Here is a 22,179-nt window from a genome sequence, read left to right as displayed (position 1 = left end):
ACATTTTGGACCAGTAAAATATCAAAGACAGTCAAAAGATATGTGGTTGCCAGAGGTTAGAGGAGAGGAGGGCTAAATAAATTACCAAAAATTTAACATAGTAAAAGAGGTCTGTTTAATGCTATACTAGAAGATGCATGCATTTATCAAAATCCATAGAATGAGTACATAAATAATAATAGTTATGGATTTGGGCTGATCATGTGTTAAGCCAGCCAGAATTAATAGCATGGATGGGATAGAAGATATGTCTGGGGAAGAGATAATTGCTCTTCTCTGAGGTTATGGCCACTAAGAGGATTCCTAAGCTTTAGTAGATAGCCCCACACCAGGCACATACAAGCAGCAATGGTTGGATTCAGTTATTTAAAAAAGAAGAATTTCGAAGAAGAACCTATTAAGACACATATAAGATAAAATTGGGATAATGGAGCTAAATATAAAATTATATCTCCTTGTATACTCATATGAAATTCTCAAGAACGAAGACATGTTTTCTAAGACGAAGGAACCCAAAACATCTGTAGAAGTGAAGTGTAGAAATGCAGAAAGTCCATGGACAGAGTTTGGAGTCTTTAAACCATTGGATTCAATCTCTAAAATCTAATCAATCGTCCCAGTCATACAACCCCAAGCATTCCAGTTTTGATTCCTTAGCTTGGGTTTTATTTGTATCATCACCTACCAGAAAGATTGGGAGTTAAATAAACTAACTTAAAATTTCTAGCAATTTCCTTCCAGAGTCAGTCCATAGGAGTTGATTTCCATATTTTTTTTCTCTATCCTTAGTTTTGGTTACCTTTTCCTCTTCCCTCTTCCCTCTCTTCTCCATCCTTTTATCTATATTTTATGTACCTTCCATACATTATAAGAAATGTAAAGCACTACGTAAAAATTTTCAGTGTTAACATTAACAGCTAACATTTTTTTTAAAGATCCATGGTAAGGAAATGTCAATTTTATTTCATCCAAATCACTCCATTATATTAACACTGAACTTCACATTTTAAAATCTCTTCTTCTTCCTCTCTTTAGGATCTGTAGGATATCATCCTGAGTGAGGTAACCCAATCACAAAAGAACTCACATATATATATATAATATAATATGCACTCACTGATAAGCGGATATTATCCCAGAAACCTAGAATACCCGAGATACAATTTGCAAAACACATGAAACTCAAGAAGAAGGAAGACCAAAGTGTGGATACTTCATTCCTACTTAGAATGGGGAACAAAATACCCATGGTGGGAGTTACAGAGACAAAGTTTGGAGCTGAGACAGAAGGAAGGACCATCCAGAGACTGCCCCATCCAGGGATCCATCCCATAAACAGCCACCAAACCCAGACACTATTGCGTATGCCAGAAAGATTTTGCTGACAGGACCCTGATATAACTATCTATTGTGAGGCTATGCCACTGCCTGGAAAATACAGAAGTGGATACTTACAGTCATCTATTGGATGGAACAAAGGACCCCCAATGTAGGAGATAGAGAAAGTATCCAAGGAGCTGAAGGGGTCTGCAACCCTATAGGTGGAACAATAAGAACTAACCAGTACCCCCAGAGCTCGTGTAGCATATGTAGCAGAAGATGGCCTGGTCAGCCATCATTGGGAGGAGAGGCCCTTGGTCTTGTGAAGATTATATGCCCCAGTACAGGGAATGCCAGGGCCAGGAAGCAGGAGTGGGTGGGTTGGGGAGCAGGGTGGAGGGAGGGTATAGGGGTCTTTTGGGATGGCATTTGAAATGTAAATGAAGAAAATATTTAGTAAAACAGCATATGCAGTAAAAAAATAAAATAAAATAAAATAAAATAAAATAAAATAAAATAAGCAATATAAATACCACAAGCTGTGGAAACTCAGTGCTAGGCTACAATAGAAAATAACACACAGACACACACAACTTTTTAAATATAATTTTAAATACTACTGAGACACTATTTCAATAGGATGACCTGGACACAAGTGTACACATATATCAGCAATAAATTTGGGAGTTCATAAATATTACCACAAATTTAAACTGGTTTTAAAATAATGACAAACAGTAACTGGCCTCAAAGAATGTGCTCATTGGTTTTCCTATATTCTCTCTTAAAGAAGCTATCCACATTCATTTTGCCTAGATAGGTATATGCCCTATAACTGAGTGGTCAGCATCTGTTCCCTCGGGTCAATGCTCTAACACCCCACGGTCCCTAAAGGACGGCAGGGAAATCCTTCATTTCTCCAACAGCAAGCTTAGCCTCACTCAGTCCCATGTGACCGTTAAGGGCAGAGGGTCAGTCCACTTCTACAGATAGCCCAGCTTTTAATTCAGTACAGAAAATGAGTAAGGTTATTCTCTGAGAGCATCACACATAGGAATCTGGCAAGATTGTCTCCAAGGCACAGAATTGCGATAAAAAGGGGGGACAGATTAAATTTATAGTGTCCATGACAAATCTATGAGAGTTATTAAATTTAATGCCAGGGCTACAGAAACCTATAACTGTGGGCAAGTGATGAATTACTGAGGTGTTCTGAATGGTGCTTTAGAACACTATGATATACCACAGCACATAAAGCAATCTCTCACCAAAGCAAGAAACCTGAAAGACAGAATGGTACTGTACTAAAATTCTAGAGACTGAAAAAAACATGTATCTATAATTAATATAATAAGATTTTTTCCAAAATAATGGAATTATATAGGGAGTAACATTTGACCTCTATATTAACATATTGATAAAGACAAGTTATTATCCATATTAACTGTAACTTAGTCTTATCAAAACAAGCCAACTCAAATATTTATGGACTAAGGACCTGAAAGTCAGACCAGTGAAACTAGAACTGTATTGGGCGCTTTCAAAATAGTAAGATTAACCAAATATAAGATAATAGTGTATACATTCAGCTACACACTTATGACTGATAACAACTATAGAAAGAGGTATCATACCTCACGGTAAGGGAAACAAAGGTTGAAATATGTATGCAATTGTATTTTAATAAATAAAATTGGAGATCTCCCCTATCTCCATCTATCTCTATCTCTCTCTCTCTGTCTCTGTCTCTCTCTCTGTCTCTCTCTCTCTCTCTCTCTCTCTCTCTCTCTCTCTCTCTCTCTCTCTCTCTCTCTCTCTCTCGCTCTCTCTCTCTGTCTCGTTTTTATTCAGTTTACTTCTATTCTTCATCTATACAAAGGGACAGAAAAAATTCTCACTCTTAGACCAGCCTTGAAGGCTGTGGTCATTGTCCAGCTTCAAAGCTTTTAAAGAGTTGTTACCATCGACATCTTTTTACACTGCTTTGGGAAATGAATGAATGAAGATGGCAGTGATGTTCTTCTGTGCCGTACACATGACAAATACTGTGTGCACATACATCAGAGAATATTTAAATCTCTTGAACTCATTAACTCTGAAGTTAACCATGAGTTAAATAAAGATGATGTAAATATTTGGCAATAATCAAGTAAACCTACTTTGATTTGGTTTTGTCTAATTTTCCAGGCTTGCTGAGAGACACAAATGATTTTTCTTAATTAATGTAAGAAATTCAACAACACAGATTTCTACTTGAACCAGGTCATGTAATTTTTTAAGTAGGAAATTTATAATTTAAGTACAGAACTCTATAATGATTTCTGTGTATCTAACAAGAAAGTTGAACAAGCCTCACATATGCCAATCACAATACAGACGGTGATTACTACTGTCTGCAGGCAAGCATGAAGTACCACAACATTTATCCATAAACAGGACTTACCTCAAAGAGTTAAATTATGTAATATTAATATAAATGCAAATGACAACTTGAATGGGATTCCTTGGAGCTTGCCTGTAATCTAGCCTTTAGGAGGCTGAGGCATTGAGGATTACAAGTTCAAGGTTAGACTGGAACATGACATAAGACTGTTTCAAATCATTAAAAAAAATAAATAAATAACAAACAAACCACAAAGAAAAAAACCTCACATGTCTCATTCTTGGGAGCAACTGATTTTAGGGCCAAGATACATTCATTCATTTGAGTGAATTATAATTTCCAGCAGATTTTTGATATGTATTATCTTAACTATTCATATTACAGAAGGTTGTTTTAATAAAATTTGATTATCTAGTTGTATTTTTCTCTTATTGAAAAATAATTAGTACAAGTACTTGGTTGGTTTCCCTTTATTTAGTGCCCACAATAATAGTACGTGGAGAATCTCTCCCCACTTTTGTTTTTCTTTGATCAGCCAGTTATAAACTTTCTTTTAAAAATAAAATCAGCACATGAATCTAAGAGATGTCTCAGTGGGTAAAAGTAGAGTGTGATCTTCTGGAATGAGTTTAGTTCCAACAACCATAGCGGACAACTGACTACAGCTCTGGGATATCTGACACCCTCTTCAAGTCTACACAAATAACTGCACTCAGATACACATACATGAAGACACACATGTAATTAGAAATAATATAAACCTTTTAAAACATTAGTACAAATAACTGATCCTTTCTACTCAATCACCACGGCCCAGAATAATGAACTGATGCTCAGCATACCATGTTGGCCAACTGTTTTGCCATTGTGAATATAGTGATTTCAATATATTTGTAGTTTTGAATTTGTTTATACATCCTTCCTCTTAAGGTTTAATTAGTAGAAACATCTTCAAAGTTAATCTCAAAATTGTCTCATATTATTGAAGAAATCTGTTATCTTTCTTTGTATCTTTAGGTGATTCAGGCACATTTGGTTTTTTTGGTTTGATTTAGTTTTGGTCTTTTTTGTTAATTTCCATTTCAGACATTAGTCACTAGACAAAAAGACACAATTCTGTTAAATGTGAAATGGAGGTTAAGTTATGGATACCATACCAGACCTTTATATTGGTCAATTATCTTTCCTAATCATAGCAGAGTGAAGAAATATTTAGCACTTGTATTGTGTTTGTATGATGTTATTTTATTTTTAATTATGTATACTGTTGTTTATAAGGTGTTGATCTGTTTTTTTTAATTATGTATATTGTGTGATGTGCACACGAGTGCAGGTGTCCACTAGGCAAGGAGAAGGCTTTGTGTGTCCTGGAGCTGGAGATACAAGCTGGAGATGCCGGAGAAGTTCTACCACATTGTCGTTGGAAACAAAGCTCAGGTTTGCAAGAGCAGTGTACACTCTTAATGCCTCAGCCAACTCTCCAGCCCAGATTTTTGTCTTTTTACATAGAGATATAAAACATCTCACAAATTCAAAGAGTACAACTACTTTTCTTGTGTTTAAATAAGTGACTAATAAATGAATTTAACTGTCATTTAGGTTAAAAATCAGTTGAAAATTATCCCGTCCAGCAGGACTCAGTTATTCGTCGGTGCAAGGGGGACCACAAACCTGGGAGAAATGGGATGCAAGAGAAAAGGGAAGCGAAGACTAAGTAGATCTTTCCTATCAAGGTCTCCGTTTATTAGGCTGAGACGCCGTGTTTTAAAGCATACATCAAGGGGAATAGGGAGGGGTTGAGGGGGAATTAACAAAGAACAAAGAAGTGGGCATCTGCTGACATGAAGGCTGAAGTCAGGCTCCAGGCAGCAGGCACTCTGCATCTTATCTCCAGAACATAGATCCTCCTTAACAGCCTTGGGTGTCAGGCTGGGCTCAGCAAGTAACTCTTGTCCTTGGATGTCATGGGAGTCAGGAAGAGATAAGGAAGAGGGGACTATAATTCAGCTTTTACAGCCGATGGTGCCAGGAAGGGAACAGGGAGAAGGGGGTGACAACCGGCTCCTCAGCACAAGGCCATTTGGCTTGTCAGGGTGGGAGACTGTGAAAAGCTCGCTTTCTCACGGTATGGTCTCCAACAGAAAATTAAATGTATTTTGATATTAGTGAGTAAGTAAAATAAAAGTAAATAAAATGTTAATGTTTACTATAGCCTTGTCATAGGCTTTAAAGAAAATTTAAAGTGAGCTATTTCCACTGAAATTTTAGGGAGATAACATAAAAGAAGAAATAGTGTATTTAAAGGAATGTAAAAATAGAATCCACAGAACTGAAAGATATTGAAAACTGCAAAACATTTTCAAATAAAGTGAATACATTTGAAATACATTAGAATACGTATATAGGCATGAAATATCAATCCATGGGCTGGAAAGCTCGAAACTTTTACAGACTCTGTTCTCTCCTAATTGATCTACTGATGCAGTATAAATCGATCAAAGGCTTAGTTCATCCCACTTTTATAGAAATCGAAAAGCCTACACACAAAATTTTAGAGTTAAACGCAAAGCTGGTTGATGAAAAAACTATAAAGAAAACATTGTCAGAATCATAAGACTTAACTTCAGAGTTTACAAAGAAAAACTGCAGAATAGCTACTAATGTCTTGGTGTGAGAATCAGGCAAATGATTGAAGAGGAGGTTAACAAGAAAGAATTTGTGTAGGTTTATATAAAACAACAACAACAACAATGCAATCTGCAAAAGGAAAGTCTACTTTTCCCACTGGCCTAAGAGCAAAAACGAAAATTAAAATATTTTCTTTACCATCTTGAAACAATAAACATTCCTTAGAGAAAATATTCATAAATACACTTCCAAAAAAAGAGAAGTTCAAACATTCTACTAAACAAAACGAAAAGGCAAAAAAACAGAGTCAGAAAATGCTTGCAAGCTGGGCATGGTGGCACACACCTTTAATCCCAGCACTTGGGAGGCAGAGGCAGGCAGATTTCTGAGATCGAGGCCAGCCTGGTCTACAGAGTGAGTTCCAGGACAGCCAAGGCAACACAGAGAAAGCCTGTCTCAAAAAAAAAAAAAAAAAAAGAGAGAGAGAGAGAGAGAGAGAGAAGAAGAAGGAGGAGGAGGAGGAGGAGGAGGAGGAGGAGGAGGAGGAGGAGGAAAGAAAGGAAGGAAGGAAGGAAGGAAGGAAGGAAGGAAGGAAGAAAGAAAGAAAGAAAGAAAGAAAGAAAGAAAGAAAGAAAGAAAGAAAGAAAGAAAGAAAGAAAGAAAGAAGGAAAATGCTTGCAATATTCTACAAGCACTACACTCCAGAGTTCACAGGACTCAAACTAAGGACAACCAGCCAGAGGCTTTCTTTCAATTACATCTCACTAAAGCAGATATAAAAATGAATGAATATTTGGGCGTGGTCATGCAAGCCTTTAATCCCAGCACTAGTGAAGCAGAGGCAGGCGAATTTCTGAGTTCAAGTCCAGCCTGGTGTACAGAGTGAGTTCCAGGACAGTCAGGGCTATACAGAGAAACCCTGTCTCAAAAAAAAAAAAAACCAACCAAACAAACAAACAAAACAAAACAAAACAAAAAGAATGAATGAATGAATAACTTCAAGATTCCAGAAACAATACAACATAGAACGTCAGATGTATACACAAGAATGGCCTGTCACAAGACTGATAATGTTGAGCACTCAAGATGAGGAGGTGCAATTGAATTCTGAGTGGTTTCCATTAAGTTATCTAAAATTCAAACATGTCATTTTCATAGAGATTAAAATACATTACTATATGATCCAGCAATCTTAGCTCAAGATATCGACTGAAGAGTATTTAAAGCAAATCTCCAATCAGAATTTTGTGTATATTCATTAGAGTCAGTATTATTCATAATAGACCCAAATACTACAACATTTACTAACAGACACATTTATAAATAAGTTCTTATATATCTGTACACTGTAAATAGTACTCAACAATTAAAATTGTAAATTCTTAGTATTTATGACAATAGACTAACATCAGAAACAGGATACTGATCAGAAAAGTTAGATACTAAATAATGTAAACTATATTATTCCATTTATCTGAGGCTTAGAACACATGAGCTGAGCCATCTTTGACAGAAAGCTGATAAATGTGGCTGAGGGTTTGAGAGAGGGCTTTACCTCCAAGCAGCACAAGAAAATGCTTAAGATGAGGACAGTGCCTAGCATCCTATGCTGTAATTATACTTGAAAATACTTTTCTCAATCTTGTTTAAAATACACAACTAAAATCATTGTCATGTTTTACTCAATTTTGCCTCAATAATGTTTTTAAGTTACCCTGAAAATAAGATATAAATCGCACATTCTTTACAGGAGATCAAGCCATCATCCCTACGTGGGAAGAAAGGAGGGGAGTCTAGGCCTGTTCGCCTCCTTTATTCTGCACTTCACTCAATTCTAGTAAATGTTCCCTATCTCTTTGTAGACATAAGTGTTTATTCTTGTTCTGTGATTTTTACCTTTTAACTGTTGTGTTTCTTTCTGGGAAATTACAAATACTAAATTAATAATAACCAGCATTTGAACAGTGTGTTTAAGTTTTTAAAAAATTAAGATTTATTTATTATATGTAGTTGTCTTCAGACTCTCCAGAAGAGGGCATCAGGTCTCATTAGAGATGGTTGTGAGCCACCATGTGGTTCCTGGGGTTTGAACTCAGGACCTTCAGAAGAGCAGTCAGTGCTCTTAACTGCTGAGCCATCTCTCCAGCCCTGTGTTTAAGTTTTTTAAGAAGCTTCATACTGCTGAGAGTGAGAAAAGCACTGGGTAGTCACCCAGAAGACTCAAAGCTCAGTTTCTAGCACCCACAAAGTAGCTCACAACCATCTCCATTTCTGGTAACAAGAAATCTTACACCTTCTCTTGGCCTCTTTGGCACACATATGATACACAAATACACAGTGAAGCATTCATACACATTAACATAAAAATTAAATCTTTTAAAGATCATTTTCAGAGTTTTATGTTTTGTTTATCAATATGTATTGTGTCTGTGTATGCACTTGTACATGTGAATACAGGTGCCTGTGGACTCTAAAAGAGGATATCAGATTTCCTGGAGCTGAAACTATAGTTGTGAGCCACACAGTATGGGCACTAGGAACAAGACTCAGATCCTGTGAAAGAGTAGTATATACCTTTTACCACTGAACCATTGCTCCAGTCCTCAAAATTAAAATTTTTAGAAGCACTCACATAGTTTATTCTGTTTTATTTCATGTAATCTTTATGGAGATCACAGTTCACAGCACTTGTAATCTCCACCATATCCACTTCTGCTTTAATGATGAAAATGTGTAAGATAAAGCAGGCAGAGGCCTAGTATTTAGAGGAAACAATAATAAAATAATGTATGTTTATTTCTTTGGCAAATGTGGAGAGAGAAGCTTCTAGATATATATGTTACATGTGGGTCTATACGAATCAATGGGTAGCCAGTTATCTCTTGATAACTTGTTAGACAACTTGTAGCCAGTTAGAGGAGTGACCGATGTATAATTAAAATGAGATACAATCAGTAGGGGATGAAAATCCAAAACAAGCAACAAACCATACAGCAAAGGGTCTGCAGGAGAAGCCATGGGATGTACAATAGGACTTCTAGAAGCAAGGGTATTTAAATTGATCCAAGAATACAACCAATGGAGGAAAAGAACAACTGAGCACAAGGGAATTATGGTAAGAGATTTCCAGCAGTAAAGAAGGAAATCATGATGAAATAAATAAAAGAAGGCTGTTAAACAAACAACAAACAAAAAAACAGATGAGAGAAATAGACACTTGTGGGGAAGCAGTCTGTAAAGGACAAGAGATGACTGGTTGAAACCATAGACGGAGAGGTCAGGATGCAACAGAAGAGACTGCAGAGAATGTAGTGGACCCACAGTGTGGGGCAGTGCAGAACGGCTCCCTGAAGAATTCTGGAGGACAGGGTTGAATGGCCTTATTTAGACCACAGCATTCAACTGAAAAAGGAATTTGAAGAGCAGGTTCTCGAATTATAGTCACCCTATAAATAAAATAACAGCATAGAGAGCTGTTGACATTAAGGAGATAAATGCTACAGTCTATAGAAAAGAAACCAGAAGGGACCCAAGAGCAAAGCAATCCAGCAAGGTTAATTTGCTTCCCCGTCTATAAATTCCTTTCTCTTTTTCTTTATAAAATTATTTTTTACTGAGCTTGAATGTCATTCAGCAAGTCATATGTTGTCTATCTGGCTACAAACTTCAGCATGACTTATATCGTCTTGTTGGCTCATTCCATTCATATGGATGGTTTCCTGGCTCTCATTTGCTGTGCTTGGTTTGGGAAGGTGCACCAGGCTTTAAAGCAGAAACAAATGAACAGAAGCATTTAACAGAGGGAGGATTAAAAAGAACTAGCAAAGGAGATAGGGAAGAAACAGTAGAGAAAAAGAATCAAGAACGTGTTGGTTCATGACCAGGATAGACTATGGCAAATCTCATCTTCTTGTGATGAAGATGTCAATGGTGACCCTATAAGTTAGAGGTTCAATATAGTAATAGGTATGTAACCCACAATGTCATGTGGCAATAAATGAGACTGCAAAGTAAGAGCTCAGAACAAGCAAGAGTACAGAATTCTTCCAACACACCTGAGCTACATTTGAGTAGAGAGAAAAAACTGCTTATTGGTGGATTCCCAACATTACTGTTGTTAGAACATCTAAAGGCATATGGCAAACATTTCTGCTTCTCTCTTTGCCTTAGATAGGGTTTCATTGCTATGAAGAGACACCATGGCCAAGGTAACTTTTATAAAGGACAACATTTAATTGGAGCTGGCTTGCAGGTTCAGAGATTCATTCCATTATCATCAGTGCAGGAAGCATGTTTGTGTCCAGGCAGACATGGATGATTTTAGAGAAGAAGCTGAAAGACTACATCATGTTCTCAAGGCAACCAAGAGAAGATGGGCATCTGAAGCCAGTTAGAAGGAAGCTCTCTTTCACAGTGGGTGGAGCATAGGAGACCTCCAAAGCCCACCCTCATAGTAATGCAATTCCTCCAAGAAGGCCACACCTCCTAACAGTACCGCTCCTTGTGGGCAAGCATATTCAAACTATCACATTGTTTTCTAGCATTCTTGTATTAGTGACACCTGGAGCAAACACATCTCAGAAGCTTGATCATCCGGTGACAAGCTATGTCACATGTCTCTACTTCTGCATGTTGGTATCTATGCAGTTGAGCTATGCCCATTAACACCACTGCTGTTTGGTGTTTCCAAAGGGACTACATGACAAGAAATGTATTATTGATATGCATGTTTGAACCTCAGAATATGTGAAAATACTACTATGGACAGAGGAAAAATCCATTCCCCAAAACTTTCAATATATTCAATGTATAGAGCACAACACTTTAAATGGAAATAATAATAAAAAATCATTATATTTCTTTATTTTTATCTTTTATTGCCTAAAGGTAAATAAAATATTGGTCAGATAATAACCAATTTGATGTAATATTTTAAATGTCTTACCTTTTTATGGGAGTTTTGACTATATGTATGTCTGTACACCATGTGGGGGTATGGGGGGGGGGGCACAGAGTCCAAATAGAATATAAGATCCCCTGAAACTAGAAGCACAGACAGTTGTAAGCCACTGTGTACATCCTAAGACTTGAACCTAAATTCTCTCTACAAGAGCAGCCAGTGCTCTTACCTTCTGAGCTCTCTCTGTGCCCTGTCCCTAAAATGTCTTTTGGTTTCACAAGTCATGTGTGCATATTAATTGAAAAAACGCAAGTGTGTAACCAAATACAGAGTCTCAGCTCTCTAAAAATATGCCTTACTAATCCATGTTAATGAAAACAAGTAGCAATTCTGAAATCCAGTGCCTAGAAGCAACACTAAATGAACTCAATACCTATAGCATCTATATCTATATCTCAACCTATATCAATATCTAATCTATTTATTCTTTTTTGTTGTTGTTTTGGTTTTTTGTTTGTTTGTTTTTTGAGACATGGTTTCTCTGTGTAGCCCTGGCTGTCCTGGAACTCACTTTGTAGACCAGGCTGGCCTCGAACTCAGAAATCCGCCTGCCTCTGCCTCCCGAGTGCTGGGATTAAAGGTGTGTGCCACCACGTCTGGCTTAATCTACTTATTCTTATATGTAAAAATAATAAAAAATGATAGTGAATTTGAAAGGCAATGGGGAGTCTGGGAGGGATTGAAGGGAAGGGACACGGGAAAGGAGCTGTATGGAGGAAAGGGAAAGAGAGAGACAATGGGGTTACACTTTAATTAAACAAAAATCAATCGAAAGTAGCCTGTGCATGAGCCAGAAAGCGCAAGCCAGTAAGCAGAATTCCTCCATGGTCCCTGTTTCAGTTGCTGCCCCCAGAATCCCATTTTAAGTTCTTTCCTGATCCCCCACAATGATGGGCTGTGAGGCAGCAGCCTGGGATGCTGGGATGAGATAAGCCCTTCCCACCCTCTCCTCCCAGACATGGTTTGCTATGTGCATCTCATGCCTCTTTCATGAACTAAAATACACAGGCAAAAGCTGTACTTGAACATAATGATGCCACTTACACAGTAAAAGACTAAAAAAAAATATGAAATTTCTTTTTTTTATTTTTTTTACTGGTTATTTTATTTATATTTCAAATGTTATTCCCATTCCTGGTTTCCCCTCCTCAAATCCCCACCTCTTCCCTCCTCCCATTTCTATGAGGGTGCTCACCAACCAGCCCATCCCCTCCCACCTCACTGGGGCATCAAGCATCCACAGGACCAAGGGCCTCCCCTCCCATTGATGGCTGACAAGGCCATCCTCTGCTACACATGCAGTTGGAGTCATGGGTCCCTCCATGTGTACTCTTTGGTTGGTGGTTTAGTCCCTGGGAGCTCTGAAGTGTCTGGTTGGTTGATATTGTTGTTCTTCCTATGGGGTTGCAATCCCCTTTCACTCCTTCAGTCCTTCCCCTAACTCCTTCATTGGGGTCCCGCTGCTTAGTCCAATGGTTCACTGCAATACATCTGTATTGATAAGGCTCTGGCAGAGCCTCTCAGGAGACATTCATATCAGGATCCTGTCAGCAAGCACTTGGCTTCAGCAATAGTATCTAGGTTTGGGGTTGTATATGGTATGGATCCTCAGGTGGGGCAGTCTCTGGGTGGCCTTTTCTTCAGTCTTTACTCAACTCTTTGTCCCTGTATTTCCTTTAGACGGAGAAATTCTGGGTTATAATTTTTGAGAAGGGTGAGTGGCCCCATCTTTTAACTGGGGGATGTGCCTAACCTATGGATATGGTCTCTACAGGTTATCTCTCCCCTTTGTTGGGTATTTCACCTAATGTCATTCCATTGGGTCTTGGGAGCCTCTTGCTTTTCTGACATCTGGGAATTTCTAGTGGTTATCCCAGTTTCCTACCCCCCCTCCATAGCTACACACCTCTGTACAATTTCCTGACCCTCTCTATGTACATCTCCCCTGTTTCCTCCCACACCTGATCCTGCCCCCCTTTTTTCTTCTCCCCCTCTTCTCTTCCTCCCAAGTCCCTCCTACCCTCTTCCTCCCAGGTTTGTTGTGTTCTCCCTTCTAAGTAGGACTGAGGCATCCACACTTGGTTTTCTTCCTTCTTGAGCTTCATATGATTGCTAAGTTGTATCATGGGAATTTTGAGCTCTTTTCCTAATATCCACTTATCAGTGAGTACATACCATGTGTGTACTTTTGTGATTGGGTTACCTCACTCAGGATGATATTTTCTAGCTCCATCTATTTGCGTAAGAATTTCATAAATTCATTGTTTTTAATAGCTGAGTAGTACTCCATTGTGTAAATGTCCCACATTTTCTGTATCCATTCCTCTGTTGAGGGACATCTGGGTTCTTTCCAGCTTCTGGCTATTATAAATAAGGCTGCTATAAACATAGTGGAGCATATGTCCTTATTACATGTTGGAGCACCTTCTGGGTATATGTCCAGGAGTGGTATAGCTGAGTCCTCAGGTAGTACTATGTCCAATTTTCTGAGGAACCACCAACTGATTTCCAGAGTGGTTGTACCAGCTTGCAATCCAACCAGATCCTGGCCAGCATCTGCTGTCACCAGAGTTTTTGATCTTAGCCATTCTGACTGGTGTGAGGTGGAATCTCAGGGTTGCTTTGATTTCCATTTCCCTGATGACTAAGGGTGTTGAACATTTCTTTAGGTGCTTCTCAGTCATTTGATATTCCTCAGTTGAGAATTCTCTGTTTAGTTCTGTACCCCACTTTTAATAGGAATTTTCTCAATTGTTTTATATTTCCCATTAATATGAGTGATCATACAGCTTCTTTTTCTTCTCATATAACACCATGTTTTGTTGAAGGAATGTGGTGCAAATTGTTGCAGTTAAAGTATTCACAGAACCATGAGACATTTGCCAAATGCACAATACAATTTGCAACATAATATAACATAAAGAACCCCCCAAACACCATTATCTATTTCTACTCTAATGGAAAAAATAACCATCTGTGAACAGTGGGGCATAGTACTTTGTTTATAATGGGGTGAGATCGAAGCATTCTTGGTGTTTTGCCAAGGGAACTAATAAAACCACTAAGTAAAGAGACTGAAAAACATCCATGAGACAAAAATTCTGTGTGTCAGAATAAATAACTGAAGACTCTGACATCTGTAAATATGTGCATAGCTAGATATACCTTAACAAAGGCATAGTTCCGTGAAGGTTCCTGTTAGGCAATTTTTGTCAGACGAAATTTTCTAAAGTGGACCAACACTCAGCTGGACAGTACAGTCCAACGCTATAGGTAGACCGTGCAATCATGTGCCACACCCAACCTCTGTATTCAAGAATGAGAAAGGTAATGCAACTCTACACATTATGTGGCATAATGTCCACAGTCAATTTTCAAGTAGCACCATTTTTTAAAATGTTTAGAATGTATATGGTAAATATAAATACCTAAGTCTGTGCATTTCTACCATGAGTCCATTCTTTCTGGATCCGAGGCAAAAGAAAATCCCCCCAGTAGGTGGGATAGAGGAGCAGAGAGGACCAGAGGCCACGGAGAGCAAGCCTTTGCCAGCAGGCATCCTCAGCCTGCTGCTAGGTGCTGCCCACACCCACTCACAGTGAGTCTCTCTCTGCCTGGGTAACCCACTACAGAAAGTTCCTCACAGAAACACTCAGAAGCGCTCCTTACTGATCTGCTAAGTGTCTCTTAGCCCAATCAAATTAATCATCACAATCACTAACCTACTCATTTATTATAATCATCAAATATCCCGTTCTGGATACATTTATATGCCACACACATTCTCATGATTGGCACCTCAGTATGTTTTTTTGTTCTCTCAACTATATCTTTACTACAACATCTATAGCAAACCATACTACACAAATATACTGTATAAAAATAATGTCTAAAATACTAGTATATATACATATATAATAGACTTTTTATCAATAAAATTTTTATTTCCAGAAATGACAATCAATGGGAAATGCAACTAAAAATGAGATTACCAAAAATGTAATGTGAAAAACTTGTTATCTTCTTTGGCATTTACAAACACAATCAGCCAAAACTGATTCTTCTAATTACACCTTAAAGTACTATTTTATGCTGAGCCAACTGTATGTATGTGTCTGCAAGTGCATCTGTGTTAGTACACATGCTTGTGTTTATGTGTGAATATGTGCGTACAAGTGTTTCTGTGTTAGTATACATGTTTATGTATGTGGGCAGGTATGTGTGTGTGTGTGTGTGTGTGTGTGTGTGTGTGTGTGTGTGTGTGTGTAAAGTGTGTAAAGTGTGTTAGTATATATGTTTGTGTTTATGTATGTGAATAGGTAGGAGTGGGAGTGTGACGTATGTCTGTGTTAGCATGTGTTTGTCTTTATGTGTGTGTGCATGTGTGTGTGTGTATGAAGTATGTCTGTTTGTCTGTGTTATATACCTATTTGTGTTTATGTATGTGTACAGGTATGGGGGTGGGGGTGCATGTGTGTGTGTGTAAAGTATGCCTGTGTATCTGTTAGTATACATGTTTGTTTTTATGTCTGTAGGCAGGTATGAATGTGTGTTGGGTGTGTATGTGTGTGAATGTGCTCATACATGCATGTGCATATGTGAATGTATATGTGTACTGTGTGTCACCAAACCATGGCATCATATGTGTAAAGCACTCACTGCCATTAATCTACATTTTTTTCTAATAGTCAAACCTAACCCATGCCTTTTCTGCTTAACCCACGAGCCAGGGAAACTGTCCAGAAGAGAGGGTGAGAGGGCCCTGCTGACATCACTGGTATTTCTGCGGATGATAATCCACTCTCCTGCGGTTTGCCAACAGATCACAGCCAGTTTCCTTGCTAGATTACAGCCTCCATGAGAAAGTGCAATGGGTGATGAATCCTGTCTCCCACCGAGATGACTGAGCCATGTGCTTACAAGACAGAAATATTTTCACTCGAAAAACGAAGAAACTAAAATCGAACATTGCGGTGCTGTTTTTCAAATGTTTGGAAGGCAAACATATTCTAGTTCACTGAGCTGTGAATTCCGAGGAGGGTGAGCCACACAAAAAGCAGAGCTCTGGGAGGTGCAGGATTCCCATCTCAGCTGGGAGAGATGTAGGGGTGAAGCCTCACCCCCAGCCCTGTCCCTCAACTGATGGATTCTCTCTCTCTGGCACTGAGACACTCTGAACTTCCCGAGTTCATTGTTCTCAAAGGTCCAAGCGATATGAGGGTGAAACAAAGTAATAAAAACAAGGGCTTTCCCAGAGTAAAAGATGGCATTTACAAGGTAAGGGGTTATTTTATCTCTGTGGGACAAGCAGAGTAGCCAGACCAAATATACTGACAAATAACGGTAAATGATCTTGGAGTCAGGTGTAGGGAACCATTATACTTAAGCCACGAGCTTACTCTAGGACACATTTCTGTGTCCAGTGTATTTCGTTTCATTTTCATTTTTAAAATGAGCCTCGAGGCTGTTAAAGACACCTCTCTACTAAATGGACACGGACAGCAGGTTAAGAAAACAAAGGGGGTGAGGGTGGGGGTGGGAATTTATCCAGGGAACTGAAATTGCTGCAAAGGTTTATAACTCAAAGGCATGGGTCCCAACTGTATAAAACAGATCAATAACAGCATGCTTATTTATGGGTTTGAAAGAGGCAAAAAGAAAGGAGAAAATCTATCATGGCTCTTCTTACACAGCCTGGCTTTACAAAGAAGACTCCAAAGGAAGGAGACTACAATACACCTCATTACATGTTTTATAGGATATGAAACTCACCTTGCAGGTGTTTTTTGATACACAGGTGGACAAACAACCTCAGCATCCATCTGACTAGTTGCCTATGGAAAGAAAAAGAGCTTCTCTCCTCTTTGTACCTTCCCAGTTCCACAGTTTTTACAAACATAATGGTCCCTGAAGGATTTGGTATGAATATTTATGTTAGGCACAAGCTGATGTGTAAAAGCTTGTGAGATTTACTACGTGTTGCTATGTGCATGTACAGATGATCAAAGACCAACAGCAGAGTGTGACAGAATTCATGAAATATAAATTTCTAGAAATATTGAATGGGTAATAAAGCAACGGCATTAAATAATAGTGTAACAATATTCTAACTAGACTTACCTACATAACAACAGGTAAAAGCAATTACTTTAAACTTTTCTAATTAAGTATAATGACCAACTCAGCCTTCAGTGAGAAAAACAAAGCATCTTGCTATTCTGGAGATGCACACACACACACACACACACACACACACACACACACACACATGGACACACACGAAAACACCACAGCACACACACACACATGCAAAAAACAAAACCTTAACATAGAAAACTATCAAGGTCAAAGTTTCAAAAAGAAAAAAGAGCTATTTGTTTTAATATATTTATGGCAGTTGTTCACAGAGAGACTTAGCAAATGAAACATTAAGTGTAGAAAGGCTTCCAAAGTTAAAGAAAGTTAAGATTTACTTTCTTTTCATCGAAGGGTCTAGAAATCAGCTAGGTCAACAGTAAGAGACCTTGATTGGTTATAGTACAAAAGAAATGAGATAAAAATCTAATCTAATTATTTAACTTGAAATTTACTGTGGGTAATGATAAGAAAACACTCATTATGAAGCTGTCTTTGGAGCAAAGTGTGAAGTGAAGTAATTGCTCTGAATGTTGGCAAAGAGATGTCTCTGAAACTTAATTCAAATAGAGAGCTGGCACACTAGTGTGGGAAAGTCTTTTTTTTTTAATTAGGTATTTTCTTCATTTACATTTCCAGTGCTATCCCAAAAGTCCCGCATACCCTCCCCCACCCACTCCCCTACCCACCCACACCCACTTCTTGGCCCTGGCATTCCCCTATACTGAGGCATATAAAGTTTGCACAACCAATGGGCAACTCTTTCCACTGATGGTCGACTAGGCCATCTTCTGATACATATGCAGCTAGAGACACGAGCTCCAGGGGGTACTGGTTAGTTCATATTGTTGTTCCACCTATAGGGTTGCAGATCCCTTTAGCTCCTTAGGTACTTTCTCTAGCTCCTCCATTGGGGGCCCTGTGATCCATCCAATAGCTGACTGTGAGCATCCACTTCTGTGTTTGCTAGGCCCCGGCATAGTCTCACAAGAGACAGCTATATCAGGGTCCTTTCAGCAAAATCTTGCTAGTGTATGCAATGGTGTCAGCGTTTGGAAGGTGATTATGGGATGGATCCCCGGATATGGCAGTCTCTAGATGGTCTGTCCTTTCATCTCAGCTCCAAACTTTGTCTCTGTAACTCCTTCCATGGGTGTTTTGTTCCCAATTCTAAGAAGGGGCAAAATATCCACACTTTGGTCTTCATTCTTCTTGAGTTTCATGCATTTAGCAAATTGTATCTTATATCTTGGGTATCCTAAGTTTTGGGCTAATATCCACTTATCAGTGAGTACATATTGTGTGAGTTCCTTTGTGATTGTGTTACCTCACTCAGGATGATGCCCTCCAGGTCCATCCATTTGCCTAGGAATTTCATTAATTCATTCTTTTTAATAGCTGAGTAGTACTCCATTGTGTAAATATACCACATTTTCTGTATCCATTCCTCTGTTGAGGGGCATCTGGATTCTTTCCAGCTTCTGGCTATTATAAATAAGGCTGCTATGAACACAGTGGAGCATGTGTCCTTCTTACCAGTTGGAACATCTTCTGAATATATACTCAGGAGAGGTATTGCAGGATCCTCCGGTAGTACTATGTCCAATTTTCTGAGGAACCGCCAGACTGATTTCCAGAGTTAAAAGGCAATCAGCAAGGAAAATACAGAATTAGAAAATTAGTCCTTGACTTATGCATAAGCAAGTATCTAAACATACCTAAACCTCTGCAAGTACAACAGGCATGAAATCAGAAGGCAAAATCATGCAGTCTGAGCTGACCCCTTCTGATCTCGGGTCCTTGATCTCAGGGCTGCTCCCTTTCTACAAGAGGCCTCAGCCTTCAGCAAGCTTGCCCTTCTGACTTCTTCAATTAGAAGATGCAGCAGGAAGCCCTCTCCCTGTGTATGGCTCAAATCTGTAATGTCCCCAAGGGCTGAGCTTTCAGTTTGATGCACTAAGGAGCCATCAAAGATTTAGAAGGTGGGGCATGGTAGGATAGCCTAAACCATTGAGATGTGCCCTATGACTAAGACTGTGGGAGGCTTGCTACCTTGCTTTGTCCGTTCCCTGCAAGAAAGGAGGGTTTGTTCCATTGCATGTCTCTGCTTTAATCCCACAGCACCCGGGAGGCAGAGGCAGAGGCAGAGGCAGAGGCAGAGGCAGAGGCAGAGGCAGAGGCAGAGGCAGAGGCAGGCAGATCTCTTGAGTTCAAGTCCAGCTTGGTCAACATAGTGAGGTCCAGAACAACTGGAACGAACAAACAAAACTAAAAAGAGAAAAGTAAGATTCAAAAGCAGGAATAAAAGTCCTCTAAATATTATTTAGCATTTCTATAATTTGAAAGCATGAGTGAAATATCCTTGCATAACTGCATAATGGAATTGATCTTAAATAATGATTGGGGGAGAGGTAATATAAGCCCAGTTATTCATTTATTTAACATATTCATGGAGTTGAAGGTGCTTAAAGTTCCAGGTTTCTCTAACGGCTTGCTAACAGAGAGATCCCAAACATGCAATATAACCAGAAACTAGTAGTTATGGGAGTTAAATTAGCATAATGGAGTCAAGACTAATAAACTTTTAGAAACTTGGTCCAGATCATTCTTACATGGCATTTGGTTTTTTCTTCTGTTTCTTTTTTTTTTTTTTAATCTAATTGCCAGCTCTTAAAAGCACCTTCAAGTCCATTTCCAGAACACTGTCATTCCATCAGTACCAAGTAGAACAAATGCATGCTTCTCCCTGACCCTGATAGGGAACAGAACCACACATCACATCCACAGGAGGACCCTCAGAAAGATTCATGACAGCAACGAGTGCTTTCCAGTGAGTTACTGAGGCATGGATGGATGCTGCATCTTCTTCGGGAGCACTGGGGTTATATATCTCTGCCTTCTTTAGAAATGGTGCTACATTACAGCTCTGGTAGGGTGCACAGTCTGAACACAGTTCTTTGTTCTGAAGCCTCTACATCTTAAAGAAATATTCATCAGGAGTATGATTCAAATGTTTAAAATCTGAGGTAGTACCGGGCCACAAACACATTCCACTTTTCTTGTTAAGGCGTTCTGCACAGAGAAGTGTGGAACACAGAGTGGCACAGTAATATCAATCTAGAAAACATAAAAATAAAATAATTAAATTTTAAAATGAGTAAAATTAAAACAAATGTCTGAAAGAACGTTTTTGCATTTCCGTTTATTTCTTTACTGCCATTTTCATGCTCATAGGAAGCATTAAAATTAGTTGAGAAATGTACAGGGAGGGATTATGCAGAGCCCTGAATGAAATGAAATACAGGATAAACCATAGTGGGAGCTGTGTGTGTGGAAAATTAGTCAGGAACTGCGTACAGTACTCTTCTCCTCTTCCTCAGAAGGGAGGCAATACAGCCCAGCTACAGTCAGTATAGTAAATATAGAAGTTATTGTACCAGGCACAACTGGTACCAGGGGCCATTCTAACCTAAGAGACAAGCATGTAGGCCTCAACAGCTGCCAAAACACGTGGGAACAAAGGTATAACCCATCAAAGACCTAGTCCATTGCTCCAGGAAAGTCCCTAGATGCCCTAAGCTTCCTTTTGTTTCTTGCTAATTGTTCTTGCTAACCAGGATGAAGTGTGTCAATCAGGTTGTAGGTTTTGTGCATAAAAGGTAAAGATCAGGGGGGCTCAGGACTGCATAACTTGGGCAAGCTTTCTATTCAGCTTTAGGGGCATCTGTGTGCTCTCTGGTGGAATTACCTTGTGACATTCCACGAATTAAATAAAGCCCTAAAGACAGCCACTGGATGGCTGAAATCAATGCAAGAACCTCCAAAATACCACATTCCTAAGATTAAAAAGACCACCAATTATGCTACTAATGGCAAGGTTCAAAATAGTAGAGTTTTCTAGAAAGAATCACAAGAAGCTACTAACAGTGGTCTTTTTAGAGGCATGGTTGGAAGAAAACGGTAGAAAACCATAGGAATTTACTTTGTATTTTTGTTTTATACTGCTCTGAGTTTCTAACTTTATGTACTGTACTTGGAGGTTGCAAGTTCTTGGAAGTAGTAAGTCAAAATGAGATGTCTTTTGACTTGAAAGTCTCACCAACCTTCACATTTATAACGCATATAAATATAACTGAATGTATCAGTCATGTTCACATACACTTACAGTTTAGCATTTAACTACTTGAGCACAAAAAATGAGTTAAATATTACAAGTATTTCCTATGCTGGTTTCAGTTTTCCTTTCTCTTTAAAAAAAAAAATAATACCCTTCTTGGGGCTGGAAAGATTACTCAGTGGTTAAGAGTGATCACTGCCCTAACAGGATCCCAACTAGGTACCCAGCACCCATATCAGATAACACACAACAGCCTGTAACTCCAGCTCCTGAGAACAAAATATCTCTTCTGGCCTCTGTGAACACTTGTGTTCAGGTACACATAACCACACACAGATACACACTCTGACAACACAGAACAAATTCCATGGGTTTCTTGGGGTGGTAGGGGGGACTTTTCAGTTCTCTTTATTTTGCTTCAGCATTTCTGCCTTACTGGTTTCTTATTTGTTTGTTTTGTTTTGGGGGTTTTGTTGTTGACAGAGGGGGAGCAAGACAGACAGACAGACAGACAGACAAAGAGAGACAGAGAAGAAACATGAGAACATATAGTTGGGTCAGCAGGGAGGAGGCTCGGAAGGATCTGCAAGGAGTTAGGAAAGGAGACAACTACATTGTATAAAACTTTTAAAATAA

This window comes from Mus musculus, chromosome 10, assembly GCF_000001635.26.
Source record: "Mus musculus strain C57BL/6J chromosome 10, GRCm38.p6 C57BL/6J".
In the NCBI taxonomy this organism is placed as follows: Eukaryota; Metazoa; Chordata; class Mammalia; order Rodentia; family Muridae; genus Mus; species Mus musculus.
Note: the sequence above shows the minus strand (reverse complement) of the source record.